Source organism: Acanthochromis polyacanthus, chromosome 1, assembly GCF_021347895.1.
Source record: "Acanthochromis polyacanthus isolate Apoly-LR-REF ecotype Palm Island chromosome 1, KAUST_Apoly_ChrSc, whole genome shotgun sequence".
Classification (NCBI taxonomy): domain Eukaryota; kingdom Metazoa; phylum Chordata; class Actinopteri; family Pomacentridae; genus Acanthochromis; species Acanthochromis polyacanthus.
Window position 1 is genome coordinate 60901916 of NC_067113.1, and position 13606 is coordinate 60915521.

The 13606-nt window shown below is 41.2% G+C and overlaps 1 protein-coding gene and 1 long non-coding RNA gene across 2 annotated transcripts in view; one reads left to right on the plus strand and one right to left on the minus strand.

Moving 5' to 3' along the window:
• Window positions 1–1079: 1079 nt before the first annotated feature.
• On the minus strand, window positions 1080–1908 carry LOC127534919 (uncharacterized). Its single transcript, XR_007943563.1, has 2 exons — window positions 1584–1908; window positions 1080–1500 (listed from the first exon to the last, which is right to left on the minus strand). It is a non-coding gene; the product is annotated as an uncharacterized LOC127534919 (long non-coding RNA).
• An 8076-nt stretch (window positions 1909–9984) lies between these two features.
• nav3 (neuron navigator 3) overlaps window positions 9985–13606 on the plus strand; it is a 660678-nt gene continuing 657056 nt past the window's right edge. The window contains exon 1 of the mRNA XM_051948572.1: window positions 9985–10241. The gene's annotated coding sequence lies outside the window, so the exon portion shown is untranslated. The remainder of the gene's footprint in view (window positions 10242–13606) is intronic.

The following is a 13606-nucleotide window of genomic DNA, read 5'->3' on the forward strand; positions in this document are numbered from 1 at the left end:
TGCAGCTGCAAAAGAAGGGGAGACAGCGTGGAGAACAGCTCGGATCAATGCGTAAGTTTAAATGTAGTCCTTTGTAATCGTAATAATATTGCAGGGAATAACTGTCTGAATGGCAGCCCAGTAAGTTATTTCATTTAGGTGAAATCCCGACGGGGCAGCAGCTTAAGATGAAATATAAAAACATTGTTCAAACGGGTCAGACCTCGGCATTATTTCATGGAGGTACTTCATGTTGATCATGTTTTACATTGTAAAGTAGCCTAAATATTAAGTGGCTGTTTGACTGTGCAGTTGTTTTATCCACACATAGCCTAAATGTCTGCATCCATATCATGTCCTGCTAAATAATTAAGCCTATTTAAACTAACATAGACTTCTGCTCAGCCAACAGAAAGAAAGCAGATGCCTGTAAAACGGTGGTATAAAATGTCATGGATGCACATATATATATATATATATATATATATATATATATATATATACACACACACACACATCTTGTAATTGTAAGTAGGCAACACTCCAAAGATTTATCCAAATGGTAGTTTAAGTGTACTGAAACATGTCACTGATCTAGGATGAAGAAGATGAAACTGTGTCTGCTGCCTTTACAGAGGGGGATCCAGAAAGGCATAAAGAGGGATGTTACTGATAGTTCTCTTCTCATTCAGATTTTGGGTGGAATATAGAGTGTGACATTTAGCCTACACTGAAGTATTGCACATTCTCATCCTTTTTAACAGAGCATGGCTGGACAGCAGCAGGATGGTTCCTCAGCTTCCACTGCACAGACTGACACAGTGAGATGGATGTTCAGGAAACACCAGAGCTTCATTCTGTGGAATTCATGTGCAACTGTATAATTGAATGTCCTCTATGTATTCCCAGTTATCAATAAAACAGATTTACAAACTGCATTTGCTGAGAAAAATACAAAAAAACAGATTAGGAGGGCAGATCTGGAAATTGAAATACTGGAGCACAAGTTAGAGGTGGTGATGGTCACAGGTGAATTATGTTAACTACTGGAACATGAACTGAACTATCTTTTATTTGTAGGGAATAAAGAAGACCAAATGAAATGTGTATCATGTCTTTATTTGCTGTGGTGGTGATGATGGTGACTTAAACTCTAAAGTGATTATTGCATACGGTGTCTCTGACTGCTCTGCTGTCCTGGATAGCTGCAGGTGGATGGGCTCATCATCTGGGTCTTCAGTTTGTAGGGCAGGGTGTTGCTCTCCTCTAATAGTGGTAATATTATGAAGAACAACACATGCCACAGTAATATCACAGGCCCTCTCAGGGGTCACCCCAAGGAGATGTAGGCTCTGGAAACGGGCTTTCAGCAGGCCTATGGTCATCTCCACCCGGGCTCTGGTCCTGCAGTGAGTCCGGTTGAAGTTCTGTTGGGGGCCTGGTTCAGGGTCAGGGTATGAGGTCATCAGCCTGGGTTGGCATGGTAACCCCTGTCACCCAGCAGAAGGCCATCAAACTCTCCTGTAATGTATAGTGGATACATCAGAGTATATTAAAGGAGGGAGACAGGAGAATTCTATTGTGAAAATCTTTAGGCTGCTGACCATGCTGCAGTCTGTTGCTCAGGTTAGACTCTCCATAAATCCTGGAGTCATGAACAGACCCAGACCACTTGGCCTCCACATTAGAAATTATGTATGCAGCATCACATATGATCTGGACAGTGCAGAGAATGACAGATGTTGAACTATGATGCAGTCTTTAACATTTAGAAACAGTAGTCAGTCTACCTGTAGCCTACCTGCACATTTATGCTGTGAATGGACTTCCTGTTCATGATGTGAGGGAGCTGTGATGGGGATGTGTGTGCATCTATGCAGCCAATCACACTGGGAAATCCTAAAAGAAATTAAAATGACTATTCCCAGTCAGAGGCTGCAGTATAATGTCATTAACAGAATATGACTTAAAATGAATTTAACAGATCTCTACATCATTCACCTGCAATCCCATGGATCCTCCTTGATGCTCTGACAGGTTTGTGTCCAGGAAAACCACAATGATGAGTAAAAGTCGTTTCAGAGCCAGGAAAACTTTTCTGACTGTCCTGCATACAGTTGTCTTACTGTAGTGCTCTGCATCTCCGACATTATATAAAAACTTCCATTTGCAAAGAACCGCAGCGCAACACACAATATCTGCTGGATGTGAGAGCATGACTGCGGCTGGTAATGTAAATGTAAGGACGGATTAGGTTGTTTATGTAGATTATGGACTTAAAACGAATACGAAACGGTACCGCTCAAACCGATAATTGTCCGGAAATGCGAGAACATTTATGCGCGGTCTGATAACAATCTACCAACGAATATTTAACTATATGTGCAGTAATGCTGCTCGTTTATCCACTGGATTGTTAATAAAAGCTGTTTTACGCCAAAACTCGCTCGCTTACTGACTGAATGAATGAGGAAATGAAACAGCGTGTGTGGCTGAAAGAGGGCGGAGACAGAGAGAAACTCGAGGTTTTCTCAGATAAACCTGCTGGCGAGCAGGTTAGAGTCATAGAGTCTGTTACTGCGGTAACTGACCGAGAGTTGAAGTTACCCCTCTTTGTGAAACAGGCTCGAGTTACCCCGCATTCCCTGGTTAGAGTTACCTCGCTACGTGAAATGGAAAACTCTGAGTTTCCCTCATTTCAGGGTTAACAAACTCAGAGTTTTCACTAAACCTGCTTCGTGAAATAGGCCCCAGGTGTGTTCATTGTGCTCAAATATTGCTGACTGTGGCAAGCATTTTGGATCACATGAGCTTTCATTTGACAATATAAGCAGAGTTCTTTTGCAACTTGTGTTTTAGCAAGGTAAACTGTGTTTAGACTTATGAGAACGGAGGATTGTGTTTTGTGAATTGTGTCTTCATGTTAAATGTGTTAATGACATTGGCAAATGAAGGCTAGATTTCTTAAATGTGTTTAGACAACAGGTCATGTAGTTTAGAGGATTGGCTTTTGTGTTTTAGCATTTGAGAAAAACTGTACTGTTAGAGCAGTGCTTTTAGGTTGTAGCCTTGATATCAACAAATCATAAACATCTAGCTCCTAAGGTTTCAGGAATTTTTTTTAAAGCTAAATTGTGCTTTTGAACACGAGTATCAGAAAAAGCTACAACATGCAATCAATGAGAGTTTGTCTGACTGAAGACTTTAGTTAATGAAAGATGCTTTCTCATTTGCTAAACCCAGTTAGTGGATTTGGATCCTGAAGTAGTTTGCAGGGACTAGTAAGAACAATACTTGGTAAGTAAGTTTGAAAGGTTGTGTCTTTTCTTTTAACGTTTGTAAAAATGCCAGAGATCAGGAACGAAGCTGTTGTACCTGAACACGTTGACCCAACACCAGAGACACTTTACATAAGGGTTTCCTTTAATTTTTCACCCATCTACTACCTATATCCTATATTTTTAGAATGTAAACTAGGTATGGACAACTAATGACACACTTCATACTCCTCAGTTAAAATTAATAACTACAGCTGACTAATTACAATTAATATAATTACAATTAATGACAATTAAGAAGAAAGAGTCCAAATGAGTTTACGGGTTTGGTCAAATGTTTTTAAAAGGTCCAGTTTTAAAGTTAACTGGACTAAAGGTAGACAGCTCCATAACACTGGAACTGAAGGTGCATTCATCAAAAAGGATATCATTGTGTTGCTTTTAGAGGGCATTTGTGCAAAATGAAGCAAAAGAGCATCTTATAAAAACTATGTTTCCATGGAGGACTGGATCTTGAGTTCCATCTTTAAACTTTAACATCAGGAACAAGTGTTTATCTTTTTCTAAATGTTCTCAGTAAAATACAAGAAATCACCAACATGCTTTGTAATCTGGCTTAGGTCCCACTCAGTGCCAACCAAGTGTGTCACATACTTCTCCATTCAAACTTTTCTCACCAGTGATCAGTGTTTCCTTGTCAGGAGCTACTTGTCTTTCTGGTTCACCGCTTCATGTTCACAGAGTGAGCGCCTGCTGCCAAATATTTCATGTTGGTGGTAAAACTATTGTTAGACCAAGATAAATACATACTCACACCTCACAAAGGAATGTTAATGACAGTCCTACTACTTAATTAGTGTCACGTTTTCACCCTCCCTACCAGTACAGAGTATGTTTGTGCCAACTCCTGTGATTTATGGACCACAGCTAGACTCCAGCATCCATGTGCAGCTTTAATGTCATCGGTGAAATGGGATAATAGGAATTAGACTTTATAAGCAGAACAGTAAATTAGCTAATAGCATAAGGGTCTGTCCAGAATTGGAGGACATTTGGACTTCAATTTAAAAAAAACAACAACAAAAAACATAATTAATGAATATCAAGGGCGTGATTACCTAACCATACACATCAATGGTAGCATTTATATTCCGTATTTTGTTTGTTGATTGCTGACCCTACTCTAATCAAGAGAAAAATGGCATTTTAGGGGGAATTCCAGACTTATTTGGTATTGAATAATATTTCTTTTTAAACATTCGTTTCTTCTATATTTTTTAGATTTGCTCTCTGGACAAGTGTTACAACTCGGCTCCTTAGTTGCAACAAGACACAGAGACAACCACTGTACGACGAGCAAAACAAGGCTTTTATTGCCACCAGTCAATTCCACACGACTGTCAAAGCCTACATGAGCAAAACACACACGTGTGGCTGGAGCTCCCAGGCACACCGCTCCCGTCAGCGTGGCCCACCCGACTGGGAAAAGGACAGTCATTAAATGCTCCACTCAATATGACTTTATCATATTGAGCCTTAAACCTGCTCATCTGTTAGTCTGTACTATGACATGAGCTGAGGATTTTTGTGTATCTTCCACTGTGCAGAGGATTGTGGATCAGAAAGGCCACAGACAAATTCTGGAATGCATTCTGCAAAATCCAACTGAATACAGTGCAACATCTTTGTTGTTGTTTTTTTTAAAGTATATTGCATGTGACATACTTTTATTGGGACATACTACCGTAAATGTTTTCCAGTATACTAAACAGAGTAGTAGTATCAGTATACCCTGTACGCCACTCATGTTTATGTTTTGTTTTAGTTTCTTTCAGCCCACAATGCATTTCTGCTGACCTCAAATGACCCAAAGTAAATAAATTCATAAAAAGGCATGGTGTTGTAGCAATGCAAATGAACAAGGAATATCACAGAATATTGAAACAATGATTCCAGACGTGAAACAACTGCAGGATTTTTTTGTTTGTTTGTTTTTTGGATTTTACAATAATGTATCTGGAGGATCCTTCTTCACAATGTGCACATCATGTCATGAATGTACTGCATGCCGCAAGATTTGGAAGACAGGTTGAAAAGCTTAGGTGGATTTATCACCCACTTTCCACCTACATTTGCAAATGTGATTCTGATAACTACTTCGAGGTGATTCTACCAACCCAACTCTGATCTGATTGAATCTGTCTGATGTCTCATGATCTGCACGATGATCTGTGATCATTTATATTTTCATCATTATTACTCCGCCAAGGAGGTGGAGACACAGCACAGTTATATGGCAATCAGTGTTGGTGTGTCTGTCTGTCCATCTGTCTGTTAGCAACATTACTCAAAAACGAACTAACAAATTTGGATGAAATTTTCAGGGAGTCAGAAATGACACAAGGACCAAATGATTAGATTTTGGCAGTGATGTGGCTTATAGTCTGGATCGATGGATTTGTTAAAGATTTCTGTGTCATTGTGAGATAGCAGCACAGCGTCACTGTAACCATGACAACAAATGAACACTACATCAGCTGCCCACTGATGATCACATGATTGTGATCCTACAACAAATCCACCACTGTGGACTTATTGGGACTTCTATCCATTGGAAATGAAACAAGGAACAATTGATTGAAATGTGGGGATATTTCTGAATCCCATCAATTCCCGCTACCCGCTACATACTTAGGTCACACAATTTGGTATCAGTACATAACGTACACATGCATAACACACGACTGTGCTCAGCGTATGGTCATTTTGTTTGTCATTCCAGAGCTACCGGAGCTGATGAAGAAAAGAGGGACACACGTGTGAGAAAGGGAGCGCGGGGGGCAGAGGAAGCAGAGGAGTGACAGAGAGCGGCCGCGAGGAGAACTGGGGACAGACGGGGACAAGGTGGAGCGACACCAGAGTGGACCGAGCCAAAGAAACTCCACGCTATGCGCAGTAAGGGGCGCCGGTTCGAGGGGAGAGGACGGAGGCGGACTGAGTCGGGTCGTGGCTGCACGCCGAGGAGGATTGATACAACGCAGATTCCCAGATAAGTGAAGGGACGCGAGCAATCCTACCCAGCAGTGTGTGTGTGGTTGGTTGTTTTTCTGGTGTGCCAAAAATCGAGTGACGCTCCCTCTTCCACAGCGCTGCAGTACGTCGGGACCAGCCGTGAGGAGGACTCGGAGGTACGGAGGCCCAAGGAGGAAGTGTGCTGCACGTCACTCATCGACCTGTGTCGCCTGTCCCCCTGAGAAGATTCCCCTATAAAGACTTTTGCACCGGCCAAGATAAGCATAGCCTCAAAAAGACCAGTGTGCTCTGTTTAATTTGGTCTGATGCCCCCCCCCAACAGGACTGTTTTAATAGACCTCCGTAAGATTTTAGTCCATGCTTTTTAAGAAATTATTTTATCTTGGGTTGTTGTTTCTAGACGTAGGAAATAAATTTCCCTCATTGCTTACTCCACTTCTGGGTGTTTTTTTTTTTTTTTAACAGTGGAAACCAAGTCTTTTTGATTGCTGGTAAAAAATTACTTGAATCTGTGCAGTCTGTGTGACAGGTACATCTGTATGGACACATTGGATGGTGCCAGGATTTCTGCCACAATTTTTTTCAATGACTGAGCAGCCTTGGCGGAGTACTGTGCTTGTTACTGATTGAACCATGCTGGCAGGAGTCAGTGACAAACAGAATGGAGGCACCGGGAGAGCACATTTTTAATGAACTGGGGAGAAAAGTTGTCCAAGCATAAGATTTGATACAACTGTTTCAAGATGATTTACTGAAAATAAAAGTTTGCACCAGTGTTTGCCCACATGTATGCTGCAATTTCTAATCTCAAGCATTAGAAAAACAGAGTAGTAGAAATAAACATAAAACCCGTCTTTGTGGAAGCAGCTAACAGGCTAGTTAGCTATCCGCCCCGGAAAGACATATTTTGGAAAGACACACTTTTCTCTCCATTCAGTGAAGAAACAGACAGTGATGATTGGTTTCTTCACAGCCAGACTGGAGGAGACGGCAGGGCCGTTTGCCAAGCAATCAGTAAAGTTTCCAATTGCAAGAGCTACTGAAATCACACACATACTTATTAATAGGAATGTGCTAATTACTCCCCCACACACATACTTTCAGCAGCTACCAACATCCCAGAGTTAAACCCAATCAGACATGTTCGAAGAGGCGGAAATCATCATCGAGCACCTTTGTTTGTGATGTTTTTGCTGTTTATTCAGTCAGAGCTGCAGAGATTAGACCAGAGCAGGTGAGGCAGGTTTTAATCATTTTTGTGGAGACAAAAAAGTGTATTTGCACAGTGACATGATTGAATTATAGGTGGAAAAGTTGGTTTAAGGCTAGGGTAAGGTTAGGTTTAGGTTCAAATTAGAATAATGGTTTGGATAAGGCTGCAAGTGGTGATGATTTGTCTGCAGGAAATGAGTATAAGTCAATGTAATGTCCTCTGAGGGGATGGAAACACAACTGGGTGAGTGTGTGTGACCCAAGTGTACATCTGGGAAAATCCAATCTTGTCAAAAACCACAATTCCACATCTTGGAATGTATCAAGGTGGTTTCCATGGAAACCACATGCTCTCCCACAAGCCCAGTGAATGGGAGATGAACCTGATATTTTGAATGGAAAATTGGACTTGCAAACAAAGCTCTTATGTGAATCAACATGGGTCTCTGTCCTTTTTCTAAGCATTATTTGGGTTTAGTAAGAGAGAACTTAACTTGAACAATGCTTGTCTACATTATTTGCTTGAACAAGAAAGCCGTCTATCATCTACACACCACTTAATCCTCATGAGAATCGCTGGGGGGCTGGAGTCTAACCCAGCTGACCTGGGGTGAAGGCAGGGGACAAGTCTATATCTTCTCTTCTCAACCAAATGAACTGTGATTGTGTTTTGTTTAACTTCAGTGGAGTGGCTGCAAAGAAATAGAACCAGAAAGATGTGGTCATGATGAGGGAGTGTGTGTTTTTTGCTTTGTGTGTCGCCTTTAGTGAGGCTGGATGAATATTAACAGTATTTGATCAGAGTTGTGTTTCTGTGGATACGGCCAACACGCACTTGCATTAACATTCAAACACACAGACACACACACCATTCTAATAAAAAGGTCTCTAAAAGTTTAATTAGACTTTTCACGGTTTATCTGTTTAATTAACTTTTCATTCAAACTCTGCAAATCTTATTTTGAAAGACATGAATATCTGGAGGAGAGGTGTCTGAAGTATTCATTTATGTTTTTGCCTAAAATAGGCAGGTGAGTTTATTTGTAGAGCAGATTTTAAACACAGAGGCTGTTCTAGGTGGTGGTGAAGCAAACATATTGGATCAATAAAAACTTATCAGAAGAGTAAAAGACAAAGTATCATGATCAAATTTGAACTGTGAATCCATCCTTCTAAACTAAAAGTTTATAAGTATGGAATCTGATCTCAAACAGCTTCTTTCTTTCTTTCTTTCTTTCTTTCTTTCTTTCTTTCTTTCTTTCTTTCTTTCTTTTCCTGTTCATCTGGTTGCTGGTTGCTAGGAGCTGGGAGAGTGGCTCATTGGCCATGATGGCTGACATCTGGGTTTGCTCCTATATAAACTGGTGTTTTAGCTGGCAGTGGTGCGCATCCTCCATTTTCTCTCGGGTTTCCCGGGGTATGCGTTGGCTGATTTGGAGAAGCTATTTTGTTTTCTCACACATATGATCACACATCCATTCACTACACACATTACTGAAGATCTAATTGCACATTTACCTCAGCTTTGTGAATAAATTGCATTTATCTTTAATTTGCCATGGGTCATCTCCATCTTTTGTTCTTCCTCTGAGCCAGGTTGTGACATTTCTTTCTTTCTTCATTAGTCCATTAAAACCAAAATGAAGGTGAATTCATCTCAGTTTTCTGAACTATTTTGGGCCATGTTTAACCTTCAGATGCATAAATGACCCGGTGAGGTCGTTTTCTTGCAATATCTTTGTGATGAAAAGTTTTGATCATTCCATATTCCAGCTATTATTCAAAAAACATGTTTTTGATATCACAACATTTAAAATTTTAAGTTACCTTTTATCATTTTAAATTAATTGTACCATTTGTGTTTCTACCCCAAGCTCTTCATCACTGATAATATCATACAAGAGGTGATGCAAAAACTTAGCGGGACAGAGAGCAGCAACAGGAAAAGAGTGGAAACATGTCACAAAACGGATGCTGACATTCTTCTATTGCTGTTCTGTGTAATAATTTTCTTTTTTCAATTACCAAAATGTTCAAAATCTGTTACAAAGTGAAAAATACACATATTTCAAACATGAAATCATTCTTGTGTGGACAAAATATAATTCAAACAATAATATTAATTATTTTTCTTCACCAAAATGACATATGATGGCATAAAACGCCCTGATTCTTATAGGGGTCTTTTTTGACCCACTTATGGAAGAGTGTCCAATCACTCATGCACCTGAGGGTTAAGATCATTTCTATTGGATTCTCAGTGCATCATTTCATTGGTCATATTTTGGTAGAATTCTTCTTCGTGTGCATTTTTATTTCTTTTAACCTCACTGACTGATTCTTATTGTGCACTCCAGATTACATGTGATAGACCCTCCTTCCCCTGGTCCCGGGCTGCGGGCAGCACCATCTCCACAGGTGACCGGATCGGTGCATTCGGAGGCCAACAGCGCCATCTGGTGTGCGTCACCGCCGTGCGCTCAGACGGGCTTGGCGCTCCGAGGTGTGCAGCCCGCTGCTTCCTCTCAGCCTCAACGCAGCGTTTTCCAACCGCAGATCCCCGAGCAGAGAGCCTCCCCTGCTCTCTCTCTCACTCTCCAGGAAGCTCTTTGAGGAGACCCACAGCCGCTCTAACCGACTCTGTGCCTCTGAAAAACGGCCGCCTCGCTTTGCCCGTGTGATCCAGAGCGGCGATAACAAGCTGCAGCTCCGATCTTCTCTGAGCGCTGGAGACGCCAGGTAAGACAATTTGCTCATCAATTTGCCGCGAGAAACGTGTCGCCTAACGACTTGCTGATGTGTTGCTGGGTTGTTAGGGCGCACAGAGAGGGCTTGTGGGAATGAACAAAAGATAACGCACAGCATGGGTTGTTCCAGATGGACTGCACCTGCTCTGAATGAGAGGGGCTGCTGGTTGGGTGTAAAACAGAGAAAAAGCACTTGTGCAGGGTGCTGTCAGATGGAGGAGGAAAGTGGTGCTCAGATGCTTGCTCTCTGATTGACAGCTGCAGTTGGTGATAATCATCAGCGAAGGAAGAGGAATCACCTCCTTGTTGTGCTTTTTCATGTCAGAACTAGTCTTTATGTAACTTTGATCACTTGGATACAACTTACACAGATGCACGCTCGTCTTCTGTCACTATAAAAGAGCATCACTTATTGGTAATATGCACTAAAGCGAAGCTGCTTCAGGATTTTCCCCTCCACAAGCTGTCTGCCTTCGCTTCACAAACTTTGTGTGGAGCTGCTGTCTGGCTGTTCTTCTGGACTTCCACGTCCAGCTCCATCCGCCACACTGCCCCTCTACTAGATCACCCTTTAGACTGAGGATGCTCCAGGTTTTTACCATTCAACATGCACCACCTTGGGGGAGACCATCGTCTGATTTCTGCTTTTATGAGACCGAGACATGAGTTAGGACTCATCCTGATGTGTTTAGTATCACTCGTAGCCTGCTCTCATGGATGCCTGGAACATTTTTAATAATAGATGTCTGAATAGATTCACTGGCATTGATTTTTGTCTGGATGAGGCAGTAAAGTCGCCTGAGAAGAAACCATTTGGGGTCATTTTTTTCTCTTTTACCAGAAAATCCATAGCAATCATAGTAAATTGAGAAATGGATTGCATGCAAATATTATAGCTAGATCCCCCATGAGTAGAAACTCCACAGAAGATGTAAAGAAACTCCAAACGGCTGTAAACCGATCGAGTCCAAATTTGCCTAAAGGGCGTATTCCTTAAGCTTCTTCTGATTTCATGGGTTGCCATAAAATGCCATGTTTTACTCATTGTGCTCATTCCAGAGAATAATAACGGCATCTTTATTGCCCTAATTGAATTACACGCCCAAGTCAGACGCACCAATTATTTCCTTGATTGTGTAACAAGTGAGATGCTTCGGCATCTGGTATCCCCATCCCTCGGGAGCAGTGTGAGGCCAGAGCTGGCGGTGGGCCCACTGATGGTGTTAACCCCCTCATTCATTCAACCAGAAGCTGCAGAATTGAGAGGGCTCAGGATTTCATCCCCAGGGAATACTAATAACCTTAGCAGAGAGATTTGTCTAAGCCTGGTTTTGCTATCGGCCCACTAGGCAGGCGTGGTGGCGTGCGAGGACCCTGCAGTCGACTGGGGGTAGATAGAGTCTGGTGGGGTGAGTGGGGTTGCTTAAGTAAGCACTTTGATTAGCCCAAGAGAAGTCATTAGCTCTGGTGGATCCTGCTCTGAAGACGGGCCGGCAGACTCCGAGGCTGCCAAGTCAGGCTTTTACCAGGACTGTTTTCAGCTGTTCCTGCTTTCTGTGTTTTCTGTAAAATGATTTAAAGTGCACAGGATGGCAAGAGGCACTCCTGATTGATTTATCTACCGCTTATTTGATCGGATAATCAGCTGTTTCTTGTATAAAAAGTTTTAAAAATGGGGGAAAGTGGTGGAATGTCGCCAATTTGTTTTTTTTTCTGAGCAGCAGAAAACTTTTAAATTTACTCTGACATACTGGACAGAAAAGCAGCTCACATTTAAGAAGATGAAACCAGGGACTGTTTGATTTAAACCGGACTGAAACAATTAGCTGATTATAACACCAGCAGCTGACTGTGCATCAGCTGGTTATTGTTTACAACTCATTAACATACATTTATCAATTTAAGTTTTGCTTTTTTCTACGGATAAATTCTACAGGCAAATCTGTTTATTCTTCAGAAATTCTTCAAACACCAAGAGACGATTTTTCAATTGTAGTTCTATTCAAGGACTGTCACTCAAAAAATCCTACATCATCATTAGAATTTATTTGATTACAAAAGTTTGGACACACCTTCTCATTCAATGCTTTTTGTTTATTTGTATTATTTTCTAGATTCTAGATTAAAACTGAAGATAAACACTTCTTTGTCTATAATATAATTCCACGTGTACTCTTTTATAACTTTGATATCTTCAGTGTTAATCTACAATGTCCATTGAATGAGAAGGTGTGTCCAGACTTTTGACTGGTAGTGTATTTAGCCTGATTCTAGGAGACACTGTAGAAGTGATGGAGACCATTTTAAACAACTGACATTTCTTCTACTGACCTACAAAAGAAGTCAGTCTGGTCAAATGTAATTTATTCTGATTTAAGGCTTCTTGAATGCACTCAAGTTCTTTTATTAACTTTATTTATAATGGAGCGTGTTGACATGACAGACTAACACAATGAGAACCAAGTGACGTCTCTTTATGTATCGAGCAGCACTAAGAGTTGCAGCATCATGTGTTTGAGTTAATTTCCATGAACAGATTGCACTGTTGATGCTGAAAGGATGAAAAGTGCAGCCCTGGCTGTTGGTGCCTCCTCGTCCTTTCTTGAGTGACAAGCGAACCATTTGATTATTGCTTCGGATCAGCTTGGTAGTTTTCTCTCTTTAACGCTGGCAAAGAGCGCGACAACAGCGACGCCAGATTTTACATTTGGAAAGACACAAACTTTTTAATGGCTTTGTTGGTTTTGTATCAAATGCTATTTTCTCTGGTTTGTGTCTCAGCTCTGTGTAGACGTGGTTCTGGCTTGGTGGATTGACTTGGCTTTGACTGAGGTCCTCTTCTCTGCTGCTTCGGCATTAGTCTTTAAATCTGGGAGAATTTTCTGCTTTCTTGTAATGATTCAACTTTTAACAAGCTGCTTGCAGGTATTTCTCTGCAAGCAATAAAGGTAGACACTGAACCTTAAGACTTTTGTGGTGTCAGCGTAAATTCCTCCATCCAGTAGGTCAGAGTAAAGCTGGGCAATTTGACTGAATTTTTCTTTTTTTTAATTTAACCTATATTTATGCAGGTAATCTCATTGAGAGGGGACGGTGAAAGTAACGAAGTCCTGGGAGCGTAGACTATGGCTGAACTCTCTTTATGTGACATGAAGGAGGATAAATATGTTGGCAGCAGATGAAGGATGAATTTGTTGATGAAATGATACCAGTGGAGAAGTCTGCTCGTGGACAATGATGACCAGTTAACTAAGGTGCACAAAGTGCAGTGATGTGTGAGTGGTTTACAACCTGTTATAAATCTAAGACCGGCATGATAAACAGTGTCCAACAGTTTGAGAGAGTGGGTCAAAGCAT